The sequence below is a fragment of the Magnolia sinica genome, chromosome 19, assembly GCF_029962835.1.
Source record: "Magnolia sinica isolate HGM2019 chromosome 19, MsV1, whole genome shotgun sequence".
In the NCBI taxonomy this organism is placed as follows: domain Eukaryota; kingdom Viridiplantae; phylum Streptophyta; class Magnoliopsida; order Magnoliales; family Magnoliaceae; genus Magnolia; species Magnolia sinica.
Window position 1 is genome coordinate 64,336,156 of NC_080591.1, and position 20,425 is coordinate 64,356,580.

Genomic DNA, 20,425 nt, shown 5'->3' on the forward strand with positions numbered 1-20,425 from the left:
CCAACCATCCCATCCAGCCTATTTAACCATCCAACCTTCCATCCAAACATCCATTGATATTGCAAAATATCAACAACAGGTGATATTTCACCAAGAAATCATCAACAATTGGAAAGGAAACGAAAGCTTGTGGTCTCAATATCGTGCATGTTGCAATATTGATAATATCTAGATATTATCAATATTATCAATGACAAATTAAACACTACATACAACCATGTGCCCATGAAAAGAAAATTTTGAAATAAAAATTTACTATTGAAATATCGTCGATACACTTATGATACAAGCATGACCTAGAATTTTCATAGTTGAAAATATTGGCGATACATTCGCGATATTGATGCATTGGCAATACAAGCGACACCTAGAATTTACATAGTTGAAAATATTGGTGATTACATTAGTGATATAGATATGTTGGTGATACTTAGCGATACATTGTTAATACCTGGAATTTCTAATACTACTAGCATATTATCGGTATCGCTACCAGTGTTATCGGTATCGCTGAGCTAGAGATAAAGATAATATCGGAGATATTTCGATAATATCGGAGATAATTCGAACATTGGATATAACCTTATTCTTGTCTCTATCATTTGCTTGTTTTAGAAGTTAAATTTTGGGAAAAACACATGACATTGATCTGTTGTTTTCTTTTATTTCCTTTATCGTGCCTTAAGGTATTCTCACATTTTTATTTTTATTTTTTCTGAGAACCCCCTCTATGCATTAATTTGATTATTGAAGATGGTGATGGATATCATATTACATGGGAATACTTACCCAAATCTAGATATTAAGGGGATGTTTTTGGAGATTTTGTTATCTTTTTGAAATTATACTCGAAAATGCCAAGAATAAAGATGTAGACAGGAATTGGGTGACATGAATTTTATTATGACACATTTACACATGGATATACCATATAGAGGGTCGAAATTGATAATATCATGGTATCTATTACATTTCTATATGCCTCTTGGTGGCAAACAGATGATTAATGATTTTATTTTTTTTTCTTAATTTATTTATAATCTGAAAATTTAGTAAAATCCCAACAAAATAGTGATTTGGTGCAATTGATTCTCTTTTACAAGTTACAATAGGATTACTATCTACATTTCAAAGAAAAAAAAAATGTTACAATTATTTTGAAAACATTGCCAATAATAGCAAATAAATTTGACCAAAAAGAAATTCCTAACTTGAAGACACAACCCATGCATAACTTGGCAGGGCGTCTCAAGCTGAGGGTAGCTAGGAATCCTATGACTCAATACACATAGGATTGTCAAATAAAACATGTTTAGGCGGATATATCAATTCCTACTTTTGGAGATTGGGGGATGGTCATTGGGCTCATCAACCAGAATTTGACCATCCATGGAAGACCCAAAAAAGGGATACAGGGTAAAGTCAATCAGACGGTGCCCATTGGAGCTGGGATATGATACAACATCAATGGATGGCAAAATTATCATCCACCTGTATATAAAGTTGCTTCTTGTGTATTAGAGAGCCATTGCAAAAGGTTAGCACCACCTTGAAGATCATTAGGGGCAGAAATGACGCCAATCCACTCATCAAGTTCACCAGAAATGGAGTGAATCCATTTATTGTACATTCTTTTCCACGGTGTGGCCTTAAAACTACTAATCGGCCTTTGATTTAACTCTAGAACAGCCTAAAGTTGCTAAATTCAGGCACATTTTCCATGCCAAATGTAAGTGACTTGAGCAGTAAACAAAACAACCCCAAAGACAACCATATTTAAATTCCGATAGTGACTCGAACTCCCTTACTTTATTAGTCAACCAATTTAAGCCAAATATCCCACTCAGTGTATTAAATAGCATCCGTAGCGTAGCAGTAGTGTACGCTACGTAGCGTAGCATTGCCGTAGTTCTACATAGCGAGCCAAATAGTGTAAATCCCTTTTAGCGTACGCTACAAGGGTTGTAGCATACGCTACGGATGCGTAGCGTGTAGCGCAGGTAGCGTGCGCTACACTGCACTTTTTTTTTTTTTAACATTTCTTTGTTAAAAATGGTGGTGAACTCACACCACAAGAAGTCCTAAACTAAACTTAAAAAAGAGAAAATCGAATAGGGATTTCGAAACCCCTTGGAAAGCCCTCGCCGAACGCCGAACGCAACCTCTTCTCCCTTTCTTCAATCTTGCGATCCAAAAGCCCGTCGAAGGGGCTTCTTTGGCCGATTGTTGGAGCCTATAAGAAGGTCCATTTAGTGCGGTTTCACAATCATTGGAGAAGAAATGAAGGAGAAATCAGATTTCCCCAATTCCGGTTCCAGAAGACGATGGAGCTTCAAATTTCAAAGTTTTCATTGATTAAATCTCCTCTTGAGACAACAATAGGTACGTTTGTTCCCCTTAGTGAGTTTCTTTTCATGTACAATGAAAATAATTAGTTATTTTTCATTTATTTTTCTTTTTAAAATATCCGTTAGTGTGCATTTTTTGTTCTTTATCATTTTTTCCAATTATTTTTCAATATCTCTATGGTTATGCATTGTTTTCTATGTTATGGCCCACGTGGGGGCCACTGAGGTTTGTGCATGGATGGATTTGCATTGTTTTCTATGGTGTGGCCCACATGGGGACCATTGTGGTGTGCGTATGTGTGGATGTGCATTGTTTCTATGGTGTGGCCCACATGGGGACCACTATGTTGTGCGTGTAAGTGTTTGTGCATTGTTTTTTATGGTGTGGTCCATGTGGGAATGTGACATTTGTATTTTACTTGATGCTCTTACCTACGGGATTTGTATTATACTAAGATGTAGATGACCTTTAGACACTAAGAGTGTAGAGACTGTTAATTGAGAATTTGAGGTTTTGATTTTTGAGGAATGTGACATACTGACATTTGTATTGTACTTGATGCTCTTACATGTGGGATTTGTATTGTACTTAGATGTAGATGACCTTTAGACACTAGAGTGTAGAGACTAATTGAAAATTTGAGAATTTGATTTTTGAGGAACGTGACATTTGTATTGTACTTAATGCTCTTACCTGTGGGATTTTTATTTTGAAGAATGTAACATTTTTATAAGAATGTTGTGTAAGGGACCATTTTTTTATAAGAATGTTGTATATTAGCTTAACTTAGTGAAAGTCAGCATAATAGGTTCCAATTGAACAAAAATAATCACAACTCAAGGCCCATTACATAGGAATGCAACAACAAGAAAAAAAAAATACAGTGATGGTTTCACCTTTTTCTGATATTACTAAAATGGTCTATTCCACTTTGATGCATCAAATCCCACTCAAATCTTATATTTTAATTTTCAAAATAGACCTAGATCTAGTCTAAAATTAACTTCTAAGCTTCCCTCATGGTTGAAAGGAAGAACGAAGGGGGGAAACGAGAGAATTTTTTAAAACAAATAATTCAAAGTAGGGCTTTTAAGGCTGCATCAGCTGTGACAGTATATCAGTGACAATCAGGATATTCAAAAACGGTTACATAACAGTAATGGTAGGAACCATTACGTGTTATGGGTTTTTTCATTATATATATATAAAGAGCCAATAATGGCCCTACGGCCTGTATCATCACAGTAATGGCAGTGGCCATTATGGTCACCATTACTGTTATTGAATACCTTGGTACCAATACATGGTATATCGACGCCTTTTTTTCCTTGGCCCACCAGTTCGCCCCATTGATGACTGATGCCATTAAAAAATATCTTATACAGGAATAATGTAAAGAATATTCAAAACCTTGGCTTTGACCTAAGAATTTCTTTCTTCAAGCAATTCACCAGATAACCAAAAGCTCACTTAACATACATTCAAAGCAGTAACAAGATGTCACTAAGAGGGAGATAAAAAAAGTCAATTAATAAATTACAAAAAAAAAATCAGCGTGAGAGAGAGAGAGAGTACCCATACAGGCAGCACGACAGGACTTCAGCTTTATGCATAGTCTAGATTCATTGATCAACATTAGCTTATGTACTTCCATATTGACAGTAGCTTTTATAGAGAATCGTGCAATATGCAAGTGCATGTGTACTAATTGTTAATATGGCAAGGAAGTTCTTGCAAGATCCAAGTCAGCAACTGGCCCAATGTGTATGCCTTGGCCCAAAATTAGGATGGTGCTATTTTCCCTGTACTTAAAACCTAGTATCCTTATTTGGTTATTGGAGTGGTCCACCGAATTATCAAAAAGACTTGTATGCATTGCCGGCAATTACCACTCTTCATTAAGAGGGACAAGAAGTGGGCAATTATTGAATACGGAAAAAGAAAAATCAACAAAAAGAAGGGAAAGCGAGGAGAGGGATGCTATGTAAGCAACCCGTCTAGAGGACTTCAGCTTTGAGACGTCTTCATGCAAGATAAAGATGCAAGATGCAAGGACACATGCTCTAAATAAGACATGCAATTTAGGTAAGATAAACCTACCACAATTCACAGGAAGTAGGCAATTATTGAATACAAAAAAGAAAAATCAACAAAAAGAAGGGAAAGCGAGGAGAGGGATGCTATGTAAGCAACCCGTCTAGAGGACTTCGGCTTTGAGACATCTTCATGCAAGATAAAGATGCAAGATGCAAGGACGTGTGCTCTAATAAGACATGCAATTTAGGTAAGATAAACCTACCACAATTCACATGTGTGTGAGACATACATAATGAAATTCATGTGTTAACAGGTATTCTAGTCTCTCAGTGTCCCTTCCCTAGTTCAGAACCATGTGATGCGCTTGTCCACATGCAGTAAGGATATATGTATATTAAGGATTCAACACATTCATAGTGGTCATACAAGATCCGTGCACATGAATACACTAGTGAATGACTTAAATGGTATTTTCTATTCAAGTAGGGAATCATGCTTTAATATGCAATGATAGGAAAGGATAGTTGAATGTCTACAATTGAATGCACAACCTAGGGCCCATTCTCAGAGATTAAGCCAACATTGTCATTTAGTCACTCATCTCCACCGGACTGGTATAATCCACAGAAAGTGCCTCTTGACAAATCGCAAGGACTGGCTTGAAATATAATGGGTCTTCACCACCATATGTTGAAGCTAAAGTCCTTTTGGTAAATGGTTGTGTACATGGCAGTCCTCTCCTTCGCTTTTTTCTTTCCATTTTCCGCCTTTTCAATACTGATCTTTTTTCCTGCATCAATAGTGCCCACTACCTTTCCCTCTTTAAAACACATGTAAAATGAATCCCTATCAATGATTCTATGAACTACTCAAAGAGGGCATTTCTAATGATTCTAGCACAGAAGTGTAGGCAATATAGAACCATCCCAATTGATCTAGGACTGAGAAATCCCACCGTCCAATCAGACCTAAAGCACAGGATTGTTTCTCATGGAAAATGCACTTTTCCGCGATTATCTTCAATTAAGGGATGGAATTATTGAACCATAGGGGGAAAAAAAATCCAAAACTACTCAGAATTACACTTATAAATACCCGGGTGCACCATTCCTGCAACAACCACTGTTCTCCATCTTCCTCTTCAAGAATTCAACTTGGAAGGCTTTTATTTTTTTCAACCCATTGTTTTATTCTAATATAAGGGCATTTAGACGATCATCGAGGTCTACCAATCCACAATGGCAATAACAACATAACATCAGTTCCATGCCAAACATACCACAGGTTATGGCAACACCACGCAAGAAGAACCCTCCTGCTAATTACTTTTCAATACTAATATAGCAGCTAATTCACAACTTTAATCAGTTCACGCTTTACAGGAGTACAGCAATGCCCTTATCAAAACTATTAATTCATCAAACTGGTCGACCAACAAACTTCAAAACCTATTATGCTAAAGAGAAATGCTCCAGTGCTCACAAAGCACTATTAGTAGTAGTGATCCTAGTTGCATCAGTTCACTTGGATACCCCATCAATCGATCTGAACTGTCCATCAAATTCAGGACATATGTCATGGGCTACCACGAAAAAATCACACTGATCGGATGATCAAATCCATCCTAGATTTGGCCTTATTTGTATAGCCATCCTTTCTCCAGACCATTGACAGGATGGCTATGATTGGCAAAAAGTGATTCTTTATAATCAGAAGGAAACAATGATGGGACCAACGTATTCAAAATCGGTTACGTATTGGCCGTAACGGCCGATACGTAATGGTAACGGTTGATACCGTTACGGGATATGGCCCCGAAACAGGGCACCACTATTTTTTGGGTTTGTAACGGGCCATAACGGCCGTTACGGTACTGTAACAACTATTACGGGCCATAACCCTAGAAAAAATAAGGAAAAAAAAAAAAACATACATTTTTTTTTCTTTTCTTCTTCTTTTTGGGCTGCTGTGGCAGCAGTTGTTGCTGCCCTCCTCTCTCTCTCTCTCTCTCCAGTTCCCCCTCTTCTTTCCCTCTTTTCTTTTCAATTTCCCTCTCTTCTTTTCATTTTCCCTCTTAGAAAAAACGAATGGGCTGTGCAAATGTTTCACAGCCATGCACTTAATTTTTTTTAATACTCTGCAGTGCATGCAGCACAGTGCACTTGCACTGTTTTGTTATGTAGGGCACACCTTGATTTATATGTAGTATATCCATGCCGTCCATCAATTTTTCGGGTTCATTTTACGGCACGATCCTTGAAATAAAGGGATCCAAATCTCAATTGGACCACGCAATTGGGATTGAATGCCCACCGTTAAAATCTCCCTAGGGCCCACTATAATGTTTATTTTCCATCGAACCTGTTGATAAGGTCACATAGACCTTGACCTTGATGAAGGGAGAACACAATTAACAGCTTGATCCCAAAATAAATAAATAAATAAATAATGTCTTGAGAAATTTTTAATGGTTGGAATTAAATCCTTATTTTGTGATCCACCTAAGATTTGGATCAGCCTCAATTTTTGGACCATGCCCTAAAATAAGTTGGAAAAAAGGGATGGACCACATGGATATACAACAAATGCATTGAGGTGGGCCCCACTTTTAAGGGGATACTCACTAGTGGACCACCGAAGATTTAGATCTACCTAAACTTTTAAACCATGTGTTAAAATGAGTTGGAAAAACGGATTGATGGCATGGATGTACAAATACATCGAGGTGGCCCGCCTGGCCCACTAGTGGTCCACCTGAGATCTGGATTTACCTCATTTTTTTACAATGCCTTTAAATGAGTTGCCAAACGGATGGATGACATGAATATATATTACATAATCGAGTGGACCCCACGTACGTGGCCCTAAAAATTTATTCATGAGGTATATATCAACTCAAAATTAACCAATTAAATTTTGGGACCATTGTTGCTAAGTCACAACCCCAAAATTAAATTGTTTGAACAATTTTCACCATTAGTTTGCAAACAGTTGTTTTTTGAAATAGGACCATTTGATATTTTTCATTTTTCACAATCCAATAAATGTCCACCAATCCATTAGTGGGATAAGTTCCAATAGATTGCATTAATTTGAGGCTAGTTTAGCGCATCAAATGGTCCCCAAATCATCCCCGAATCAACAACACTATTTACCCCAACTTAATTTTAATTTTTTTAAAGATCTATGGGGCAAAATGATATCAAATCGTTAGGTATATGAATTACATAATAGGATACAAAGTCCCTAAACTCTATATATTGAAATGAAAAATGAAATGTATGCGAGTCACAAAGTATGCAAAATGCACTAGCACTATAAATAAAAGTAAAACTTGAAAATATAAGATATTTTGGTATTACATTCATTATAGCAAACTTATATAGATATTATATAGTTAGAAAACTAAATATAAAAGGTTTATAGTTAATTCCGGGTTGTCAAGTTCATAAATCCATCAGATAGCCTGATATAACATTCTCACCAAAGATTGGACCGTTACACTAGCATAAACGTGTTATAAATGAATGCATATTTGGAATATTTATATTTTTCCAAATTTTTTGGAGCAACAAATTTTCTTTTTACAAATACAGGGGCATATCGCCCGTTACGCCCCTCGTATCGCCTGTTACACCGATTCAGCGTATCCTTAACGGTGGGCACCATTACGCCCACCGTTACCACTACAAAACACCTTGGATAGGACAGAACAAATGGATTGATGCAGGACATGAAATTCAAATATGATGTACAAGATTTCAGGCTTAAGATCACGTTAGTTCATAAACAATTACACAAATTTCATATCCCACATGGAAGTCCAAACATTCAATTAAGGGGAATCTATGCGGGTCCAGGCCTACACATGTTAGGGCTGGATCAATAAAAATTATGAACCAAACAATACTCAAAGATAAGAAATAATCATCCACACATGCACAGTAATCAGTCCTTAATCCAAGGAATTCACTAATTTCAACCCAAGGAACCCTAGGGTTTAAAAAAAAAAAAAAAAAAGGGCAAATAAATTAAGGGTAATGCAATCTAGGGTTAGGGTTTATGAGAATATGTATGAAAAGGGGAAAATAAGAAAAAACCTGCACCAGGAGGCAATTCCTGCGAGCGGACAACGGGCCAGGGCCTGGTGCACGTGCGCACTAGCCTAGCCGCACATGCGAGTGGGTCCCACACCGGGAAACCAATTCCTTAGCCCTGGTCGGCCAAGGGTGGGCTCCAAACCTCCAAAGTTTCAGGGCGATCCGAGCTACGGGCTGTGCGCGGTGCTCCGTCAAAGTTTCAGCCCTCCTGCAGGACCAAATTCTGGAAACTAGTTGTAGGGAGAAGATCCGCTGCAAAACTGATGGATTCGAGGCAAGGATGATTGTAGAAGGTGAGATATATATAAATGGAAGGGGGTAGGGACAAATAGGGATAGATGTGGCTTAACACCACGGTAGTTAGCCCTTCGAAAAGGGAGGGCTTCGCACCCACTTGAATTTTTCCACAACTCAGAAACTCAGAGAGTAGAAAAAACTTGCAGGAATTTTTATTAATCTTCATTCATCAAAAGAACTACAAGGGATGCCTATTTATAAGAAAACTCTATGCCCCAAAACTCGCGCCATGTGCGCAACCTATTACTTGGCGATGAAGTAAACCAAAGTAAAAACTAACTAAAGAAATCTAAAGCATTCATGATATTCTAAATAACATAAATAATTAAAACCTAAAATATGAACTTAATCCGACTAGTGGGCCACAATCATGAGATCCCATGATGGGCTTTACTTAACCATCGGGCCCACTCTTTTGAACCAAAACTCCGTCTTCTAACTAGGAGGCCCTCCCTGGACGTCGTCATCGAGCCAGATCGACGGTGGGGCCCTCCTCCTTGCGTACGTGCGTAGGGAGGCGGCGTGGGTGCGCTTGTGCGCGTGATGCCCCAATCAATTCTCCCCGGCTGCGACGATTTCGCCACTGGCGAAATAAAACTCTTGAACCGCTGCAGGATGTTAGGATCAAGTCTTTGAAGCTCCTCCTCAGTGAGCCACATGTTGTCTGAAGCTGGGCGTGACTTCCATTTAACCAGGTGCTTCTAAAACTCGTCGTCCAACGTTGAAACTATCTGATGGTCCATGACATCCTCTATTTCCTCTCTGGGTGTGTGAAGGTTAGGTATGGGAGGTAGAGGCTGGAAAGAAAGGTCAGGAAGAGTAGGTATGGGAGATAGAGGCTGAAAAAATGGGTCGGGACGGGTAGGTATGGGACGTAGAGGCTAGGAAAATGGGTCGGGATGGGTAAGCATGGAATGTAAAGGCTAGGAAAATGGGTCGAGAGGGGGCCATGGATCAAGGGAAAGGTCTAAAGAATTAGGATGGTTAGGCGAAAGGCTGGACAATGTATCAATGGCCCCTTAAAATGCAACTAGATCATCCACATTGAATATGGAACTAATTCCCATGGAGGGTGAAAGATTTGCCACATACGCATTAAGACTGTTTCGTTTTATAATTTTAGATGATCCAGCGTTATGCGCGTGTAATTTTTTAACGGTTCCCTGAGGGTACCGCTCTGGCCTAATGCGGATCATCACAGAGTCCCTTACATTTAATTCCTTAAAACATTTATGTTGGTCTACAGAAAATTTGTAATGCTCATTACTAGTAGTGATCTTCTGCCTGAATTCTTGATACCATGATTGAATGTGATGCGCAAAGGGCTCTACAAGCTCTGACAGCCTATGAGACAGTGACATAGGGAGAAGATCAATAGGTTTCTCAGGTTTATAACCAGTAATGACTTCATATGGACAGACCTGTGGACATATCGACAGAACTATTAAACGCAAACTCGGCTGTAGGTATCACGGTGTCCCATGTTCTAGTGTACTCTATATCCCTCCTAGGGGGAGACTCATCCGGTAGATCATCAGGAAAGACATTACGGAACTCATCCACTACTGGAATGGCCTCAGTGGGTAACTCTACACTAGCCTCTGGCGCACCCTCTAGCCACAAGGCCGTGCATGTTGTACTACTCAAAATAGTGATCTTGATGTCCCTAATGGGGTGGGTGCATGGGTGCATGCCCATGACTGATTCCTTGGCCAACTTCATTCATTGGTCTATCCTCCTGGCTACCTGCCTGAGATTAGACACCTACCCCAATTGTGGGGGTTTGTCCCAGTGGAGGCCTTTAGTTGGGTAATGCGCACATCAAATTGATCAAAGTATTGGTCTATATGTTGTTCTCAGCGCTTACCCAAAGACTCGATCTGCTGGGACAGTTTGTTTAGTGACTCTAGCAGTTGCTCCATGTTTAGTGTAGGGTGCAAGCCAAAACCATGACCCATACGTGTGGGCATACACTTGTTAACTCCACCTAAGGACTTTCTATGACGACTATATGCAACTAAATGGGACTAAAATGATCCTATAAGACTCTATATGAGGGAAACCACGCAGTGTTACTAAAATCCAGCAATATAGTTGTCGAAATAAAGGACTAGCAGAAATTTACAGCAATGCGAATTGCTAACTCCCTGCTAACAGAAATTTCAGCAACTAATGTCAGGGAATACGGTCTTCTAAACAGCTATATGTGATGAACTGGATGCATGGACTTAGACAAACTAACCATAAACATGTAATGTATTCCCCTATAAGAACCCTAGGCTCTGATACCAAATTTGATGCAGGACATGAAACTCAAATATGATGTGCGAGATTTCAGGCTTAAGATAACGGTAGTTCAGAAACAATTACACAAATTCCATATCCCACATGAAAGTCCAAACATTCAATTAAGGGAAATCTATGCGGGTTCAGGCCTACACATGTTAGGAATGGATCAATAAAAATTATGAACCAGACGATACTCAAAGATAAGAAATAATCATCCACACATGCACAATAATCAGTCCCTAATCCAAGGGATTCACTAATTTCAACTCAAGGAATCCTAGGGTAAAAAAAAGGGGGTAAATAAATTAAGGATAATGTAATCTAGGGTTAGGGTTTATGAAAATAGGTATGAAAAGGGGAAAATAAGAGAAAACCTAAATCGGGAGACAATTCCCGCGAACAGAGAGCGGGCCAGTGCCTAGCGCACTTGCGCACTAGCCTGACCGCACGTGTGAGTGGGTCCCACACCCGGGAATCGATTCATTGGCCCTGGTCGGCCAAGGGTGGGCTCCAAACCCCCAAAGTTTCAAGGCGATCCGAGCTACGAGCTGTGCGCGATGCTCCGCCGAAGTTTCAACCCTCCTGCAGGGCCAGATTCTTGAAACTGGCTGTAGGGAGAAGATCCGCTGCAAAACTGATGAATTCGAGGCGAGGATGGCTGTAGAAGGTAAGGTATATGAATGGAAGAGGGTAGGGGCGGATGGGGATAGACGTGGATTCGCACCACGGTAGTTAGCCCTTCGAAAATGGAGGACTTCGCACCCACTTGAATTTTTCCACAACTCAGAAACTCAAAGAGTAGAAAAAAACTTGCAAGAATTTGTATTAATCTTCATTCATCAAAAGAACTAAAGGGATGCCTATTTATAAGAAAACTTTATACTTCAAAACTCGCGCCATGTGCGCAACCTATTACTTGGCGATGAAGTAAACCAAAATAAAAACTAACCAAAGAAATCTAAAGCGTTCATGATATTCTAAATAACATAAATAATCAAAACCTAAAATATGAACTTAATCCGACTAGTGGGCCATGATCATGAGATCCCATGATGGCTTTACTTGACTATCAGACCCACTCTTTTGAACCAAAACTCCGTCTTCTAACTAGGAGGCCTTCCCTGGACGTCGTCATCGAGCTAGATCGACAGTGAGGCCCTCCTCCTTGCATACGTGCGTAAGGGGCGGTGTGCGTGCGTGTGTGCGCGTGATGTCCCCATCATGGATGGATCAAAAAGTTAATTCGACCTATTTTGCATAAATGGTCTTGACCATCCATATTAAAGGCCATTAATTAAATGGTTAATATTTTTCAGAACAGTTTGATGTTTCCACAGTAGCACATGAAACATGTGTTGGACCTGATGAACAGTCTAGATCAATGGACTAGTGTACTATTGCAATAAGGAGCACTGGAGCATATCTCTGTACTAAATCAATAGAACTGCTGCTGCCACCATCAAGCTGCCCCATTATCGAAGCTAGAGACGAGGACCACTCCAGAGTGCCTAATAGGTCAGCAATAAGCAACAAACTTAGGTCGATGGGGGATAGATCAGGAAAAACAGACAGAAAGGACCTGCCCATTTTCAGCCTTAATCACCATCATACATTAGTAGAAGAATCCCATAGTGATGCAATCACATCTCATGCCACACGTACATAAGAAGAGGTCCAAATGGGGCCCCACTTAAGAACAAGTGGCAGAAGTCTCTTACGTGTTGCAATTTCCTCTCCTGTTTAAGCTTTTTAGTTGTTCCTTTTTCTGTTTGACAAAATCCAACTGGAGTAGATTGGGAATAGCAATCTTCAATCACTTATAAATTGGCTCTTATGGCCATATGTATGTAGAGCTTTTTATGATATTTTCTTCCAACAAGATTTGAGGTGAATTTTTCTTGCAATAGAAGAGGACGGGGTTTGTGACTGTTGAGGCCTGCTCTCAGTCTTTTTTCTTCTTTGCATCTTTGCACATGCATGTCTAAGCCTAGCCTGGAAAGTTAATTTTATTTTGCGATTACTTTCAATTTATTTGATTCAAGTTGCATTATTTTGGTATTAGAGCAAGTTCTGCTCTTACGAGGGATTTATTTCTCGTCTTTCTCTATTCTTCTTTTCCCCCCAAATCTGCTTGATTTCCCCTTAAAAAACCAACACTAAAAATTTGTCCAGAACCCCTAGAAGATTTTGGGGGGAATAAACAGAAGCAATTAAAGAATACACAGACCCTCCCTAAGAGTGATTGCTTCAGCCTGAGGGGGAGAGTGCAAGTTGGAGGACCCAGAGAACCCCTAAATACCTCCCAATTGAATCTTTCAAGACACCCCCATGCCCGCCTTGCCGTCTGGCCCAATTGCCCAAAAGAAGCCACAAATGTCATCCTGAGACAGCCAGATGGGGGAGGGGACCATACCACCGTCAATCTGAGATGGGATAGCAAGGCCAACACTGAAGAAGGCCCTTCCAAGCTCATATCTGATATGGAGTGACCTGAGAATGCTTTAGAATACAATGCCCTCTCAGACACCAATACTTTAATTTTTCTCCAAATCAGATCCCACTTTGCATCCAAAAGAGCCCCAAACTGTTCCACATCTCATCCCATTCACAGCCACAAATCTGGAAAAAAAAAATAATAATAACAATAAATAAATAAAAGATCCTAAAGCCTTGCTTGACTTGTCGAATTTTAAGCCTCAAAACTTTAACCAACTGCCCTGGAAATCTGTCCCAAAATCTACCGGCAATTCAGCCCATTGCAGTCCAATTCACTGAACTAGAACAGTCCAGATAAGTTGCACTGTAATCAGTCCCCAAAACTATCCCATCAACTACCCCCAAAAGAGCCCATACCGTACCACATTTCAACCAAAAACCTTTTCCAGATTCCAGCCACAACTGTTCATAACTTGAGCCAAATCCATCCCATGTTTCTACCTAGATCCATCCCAAAAAATAGCCCATGCTACACCCAAACATTCGCCGGACCTACCTACAGTTACAGCAAGAAAAAAATGAAAAGTTCATAAAATCCCTAACCTTTTTCTGATTCCCAAAAAAAAAAAAAAAACCAAAAAACAAAAAACAAAAAAACAAAAAACAAAAAACAAAAACAAAAACAAAAACAAAAACAAAACAAAACAAAACAAAACCAAAAAAACAAAAAAAAAAAAAAACAAAAAAAAAAAAAAAAAACAAAAACAAAAAGAAAAAACAAAAAACAAAAGAAAACAAAAAAGATGAAGAAGAAGAAGAAGAATGAGAGAAGGGCTCACAGTCCTCTAGCATTTATTCTAAGAGATCAAAAACTACATATCCTCTTCTACAATAAGAAGAACTCCCATCAAATCTTATTTAAAAAATAAATTAATAAATAAACAAATCATAGAAAGCTCTCCATGCATATGGCCATAAGAGCCTATTTATAAGTCATTAAAGATTGTTATTCCTAATCTACTACAACTGAACCTTTTAAAAGAGAAAAAGAAACAACTCCGAAGCTTATACAACAGAGGAAATTGCAACACCTAACACTCCTGCCATGCGTGCAGTGTGCTTAAGTGGGCTCCCATCTTGGCCTCTTCTTCAGCACACTATTTGGAGCATACATGCGTCGGATGAGATGTGATTGCATCACATAATCACGAGACTATGGTTCCTACGAACCATAGTTCAAAAACCCAAAAACTCAAATCAACATTTAATAACTAAATTAATAAGAATACCAGAGGAAATTTTTTTTTTCCCCAAAGATGCTGAAATTTATTAAGGCCAAAGGCCAAGTGAAAACAGAAAACAGACGACAAGAAAAAGAAAACAACAGAAAAGGAAAACAAATATACAACAAAGCCCGAAGGCCACTTGATGCAGGACGGTTTAAACTAGAACGCATGTGTGAGCACAGAAATTATCCAGCAAAATAAATTAAGCAAATCAATTAAAATATTCAATATTCCACATCATAAAAAAGATAATAACAAAGGAAACATGAAATGGTTGCAGACCATCATCACAATCCTGCGGTACCGTATTCAAATCATGCGTGGATTGGATCCAGCGAGGGATGGGACTTCCCGATCTTGCATGGCTTCAATCCAACAATCAATGCAGCTTCTCTAGTCCAGAAAATCAAAGGATTTTTGGAATAGGGACAGCTGGAAAATCTGAGAGATGGTTGGGATCAATTCTCATATTTTCAAGGTCAATAGCAATCAAAGAATACTAGGCATTGAAAAAGAAGAAGGTTGGAGGGCCAAAAATAGAATTTAGAAGAAAAGAAGAGATTAGGAGAAGAGAAGAACTTACCACAGAGGGAGAGGGGAAGGAGGCACCAAGCTTTCATTAAAAAATTATCATTAGGTTTAGGGTAGAAAGCACCCTATTTATAAAATTTGGATTTAAAAGAAAATGACTAAACTACCCCTATAACAAAAGAAAAAAAAAAGTTCAAAACAAAGCTTTCTAAAAAAAGAAAGGAGGAGGAGGCACCAAGCTTTCATTAAAAAAACATCATTAGGTTTAGTGTAGAAAGCACCCTTTTTATAAAATTCGGATTATAAAGAAACTGACTAAACTACCCCTATAACAAAAGAAAAAATTTGTTCAAAACAAAGCTTTCTAAAAATAAATTTTAAAAAAATCATGCGTAATAGATCAGTCTTCCAACTTATCTTACATGTGTGTCCTCCTAGTATAAGGCCTTCAATTAATCCAGGGACACGTGTAATGTCTTCAAAATCCTCATTGGTTGTGCCACGAACCATCATCGAGCCATAAAGATGTATTCGTCGACCACTTTCGTCTTTGATAAACTTTAAAGGGTCTGATGTCCTCATCATCACCCCCAAGAAAATAACAAACCAAACATCGAGGGACCCATTCCCTTATAAACATCAAAATCCTATTAAAAACCCCAACAGCTAAATCACTCTTATTATGAAAGCAACGATTTTTCCTTTCGCCCCATAAGGCCCAAAGAAATGCCTAGAGGGGACTCCCCATTTGGACTTGGACAGCCTCCCACCATCGTTCACATGCCACAACTGGCACAGACCTTCGATAGAATTCAGCATGACCTAGTGGATAAAGAGATTATCAACGATCTCCACATCTTTTATCATTGAGCGAGATCATAGCTCTTTTGTGAATATCATCAATGGTGGGGATTCAGTTTCTCCCAGCAAGAGAAGAGAATGAAGCAAGCTTCATAGGGGAACTGTACAACTAGGCTACACCCGTATAACTTGGACCCCTACAACCAATAGGTTAAGAAAGAAACAAGTAAAATGGCGGCACCGAGAAAGAACTCAGACTTGTCCAGTTGCCAACACAGAGAGTTTCAAACTCCAGGAGAAGAACTAAAACCTACAACCGAGATAGAAAACATGCGTAGTCATCTATCTTAGAATCCCTTAAATTTCTAAGGCAAAAGAGGACCCAGACACCTCCAGCATCCACGCTAGAGAAGCAACTGGTCACAGAGACATCTCTTATAAGGGCAGAGGTCAGCCCAAAGACAAGAAACACAAGCAGAGAGTAGAATCTCCACACCACACATCATCCCAAAATCTAATTGAAGACATCTCCAACTGGAAAACTCAAGCCCTCAAAAACTTTAATAGCAACAGGCCATCATCTTCCAAAGAAGGGCAACCCAATAGAGGGATGAGGCTTTCGCCCACCAGCCCATCTAAGAAGTACCATATTTGGCACTAATTAATGATCCCCACATACCTGCAATAGCATCCAAATCCCCCCCCCCCCCCCAAGGAAAGGTCGACAAGACTCCTTCCAATTCAACAAAGGGACTTCCTAGAGGCTGAACCTCCTTGCCATAAAAAAATCCTGACAGAGATTACCAACCCAGAGAAGGACAAAATTGGGGCACCGAAAAAGAGACAAGAATACAAGGGAAGATTTGATAGAGAAGCTTGATTACAGTAATCCTGCCCCAAGAGAAAGGAGCTTACTCTTCTAAGTAGAAAGCTTACGCTCCATCCGTTCAACAACCTTGTCCGACAAATGAGACGCTCGGTTACCCACGCAAAGACCCATATACGAAGAAGGGATCCAACCCAGCAGCCAAAAATGCCAGCTAGCCAAGATAATGTTTCCCTATGCATATATATCCCAAGAAGTTCATATTTGTTCCAATTCACCTTAAGGCCAGAGACAATCACAAACCAACAAACAATCATGCTCAAGTTGTCCACCATGGCCTCGCTAATTTCATAAAACAACTAGATATAGTCTGCAAATTGGAGATGGAAGATGCGTTGTGCAAAATTGGCAACCTCAAAGCCTCTAAATAGACCAGCAAACTGACCCCTAGACAACATTCTGCTCGAGGCCTCCAAAACCACAACAAAAAGGAAGGGAGACAAAGGATTCCCCTGCCAAAGACCCTGTAAGACTCTAAAGAAGCTGAGCGAAGAGCCATTTATCTGGACGCAAAACTTATTCAAACAAAACACAGGCAAACATTCAATTTCTCCATATCTTGCCAAACCCAACCGAAAAAAGCATATAATCCAGGAACATGATCATAGGCCTTCTCAAGGACCAATTTACAGAGAACACCCTGCTTGCCTACCCCATGGCGGGAATCAAGACATTCATGAGCCATTAGAGCATTCGAGGATCTGTCTTTTGGAGATAAATAGCACTTTGGAATGGCAAAATAGCCTTCAGAAGAACTGACCTTATCCTTCAACTGAGAATTTTTAGTAACAATTTTATAGGGGTTGCCATCAAACTGATTGGGCTGAAATGTTTCAAGTTATCCGCACCTTCAAGCTTTAGAATAAGGCTAAGAAAGAATAGCCCATCTCAGGAATGAGATAACCATAAACAACAAAATACTCAATAAAACCGAACAAATCCAACTTAACCAAGTCCCATAAAAACTGGAAAATTGCCAAGGGAAATCGGTCCAACCCCAATGCCTTGCCCCTTCCAAGATCCATGACCACCTCCTTGACTTCCTCCAGAAGGATGGGCCTTTGAAGAGAAGCAGCCTCTTCCAAAGAAAGACCCATGAAATCAATGTCATCTAGAACAGGCACTTCCGACTCTCATCCAAAAGAAGAAGATTGAGAATAGAAATTGACAATAGAGTCATAGATTTAATGACCCTCTCACCATCCACCATGAGGGAAGAGATGCAATTGGCCCAAACCGTGGTGCTAGCTATCCCATGAAAAAAAAAAATAATGAAAAAATAAAAATAAAAAAATGCTTTTATCAACTTAACCAAACCATCGAGATAATTTGCCATTTGATCCTCTTTAAGTCCAGAGCAATAGTCAAAAGTTAACTTATCTCTGGATGCATTGTTAGCTTCAGAAAGCTAACCTCCTTCCTCCTTAATGTCCAAGGCCTGGATCTCATTGAAGAGAGGAGACATTTGAAGCACCCTTTGCCCAAAGACCTCCTGATGCCAAGATTTAAGCTTGGATTTCAGCATGTGAAATGTCTTGAACAACTTAAAAACAGCTAACCCCCAAAAGCAAACGACCACCACCATTCAAAGATCAAGGAATGAAAACCTTCGACCATGAACCAACCCAACTCGAATCTGAAAGCCATAAGACCCCAATTTATTTCATCACCCTCAAGAATAACATGACAATGATCTGAAATAATTTTAGGGAGACCTCTTTGATGAGTGAGAGGAAATATCTGAATCCACTCCAGGGAGACCAAAAAAATCCAACAAAGACATGATCAGGGAGGCCTAATCATTAGACCACATGAACTTAACATCCCTCATTAGGAGATCCACCAGATCATTCTTAAGAACCCAATTGGAAAAACCACCATACTACTAGTCATTCATTTCCACGCAAAGAAACCGGGGCCCGCCTCCTCTGACACATAGACAAAGGTGTACATGATGTGATGTCCTCATCACTCCCACTCAACCCCACTACTGCCCTAGGCAGATTCAACTAGACCCCTATCAACCAACTAGAGTTTGGATTCCTAAATGACAACAAGATGGGCTTTGGAGTGGGAGCAGATTTCCTTGACATGAAAACACTTTTGAGGACAACCTAACTCTCGGACATTCCATGAGAGAATCTTCATTGGGGAACCAATCTAATCCCTCCCTCCTCTCATTACAAGGAATGGCATCCATCTACCCACCCAACTACACCCCAAGATTAAACAACTCTTTACAACCCTTGACCATTTTCAAAGACCATTTAAGAGAGAACTTGAGATAACTGAAAACCTCTTTAAGCAACAAGATGAAAAAGGGCTATGTAATCCTCATCCTGATCCCCAAACACCATCCCAAGCAAATAGTGTCCCTGGCCCTTTTTTTTTTTCTCTACTAAACCAAACCCTCCACACACTCAAAATGAAGGACAAAAGGCAATAGGTGCCCATGGGGGTTCAAGCATCTTCCAAAAGTGCAAAGGAGAGACAACCAAAGCATCTACTAGAATACCAGGATCGAACAACTCACCCCAACCAACATCCCCCATAAACATAAAGGAATAAGCCACCACAGCTAAAGGCCGAAAGTCTTTGAAACCCTAACCCCTATAGACACTAGACACCCATGGAGACCTGGAAGGAGAACTAGACAAGATCAAGGAGGCAAAGGACAAGAAAGGGGTTAAGCAATCCTTAAAGGTATAAAAGGAAGAACGAGGAGAATCGCACTCATGAAAGTCCCATCCGCAACAGGAAACAAATACGTGTGACCAATAAGACCAGAGACTAGGGACCTTTTTTCTCAAGAAGAGCATCGTCATCAGAAACCATAAAAGCACTTATGTCAATAGCCTGCTTCGCAGAGGGCAAAAGAACACCTGGTACACAAGCAGACCTAGGCTCCCTAGGATTCAACCATCCTAAGGGCGATCAATGAGACGGCCTACTGGCGTCATCAAGGCGCCTAAGCAATCACCATCAAGTAAGGTGTCAAGCCTGCTCCTAAGCAAGGACAGCAGAAGGTCGATCTCCTTATTCCACATGGCAGGGCCACGGCTCGAGGCGGGCCTCGAGAAGGTCAACTGGCGGTACATGATAATGGCTATGAGACCACCATAGATAGTTGTCCGATCCCATCAACCCTTCGGACCGAGATGGGGACCGCTGGCATCGAGATAGGTGCAAGCATAGGCAAATCATGATGGCTTAAAACAGGAGTGGGGCAACGTGGCAAGAGATCAGACCAATCCTCCATCCGAAGAAGCGAAGGGGAGATCTCCTCGATCCACAGAACGATTCTTGCCCAAAGACGACCTTGAGAGAGGGAGAAGGCGGGAAGATGAATCATCATGGAGGACAGAGGGATGAACGGAAAGATATAGTTGTCCCGCCTCTAGGTCAAATGCAAG

General features: G+C 40.0%; 1 protein-coding gene across 1 annotated transcript in view; it reads right to left on the reverse strand.

The window, feature by feature from the left end:
• Positions 1-20,425, reverse strand: part of LOC131235720 (protein LEAD-SENSITIVE 1) — a 35,131-nt gene that overhangs the window by 1,500 nt on the left and 13,206 nt on the right. The window lies entirely within an intron of this gene.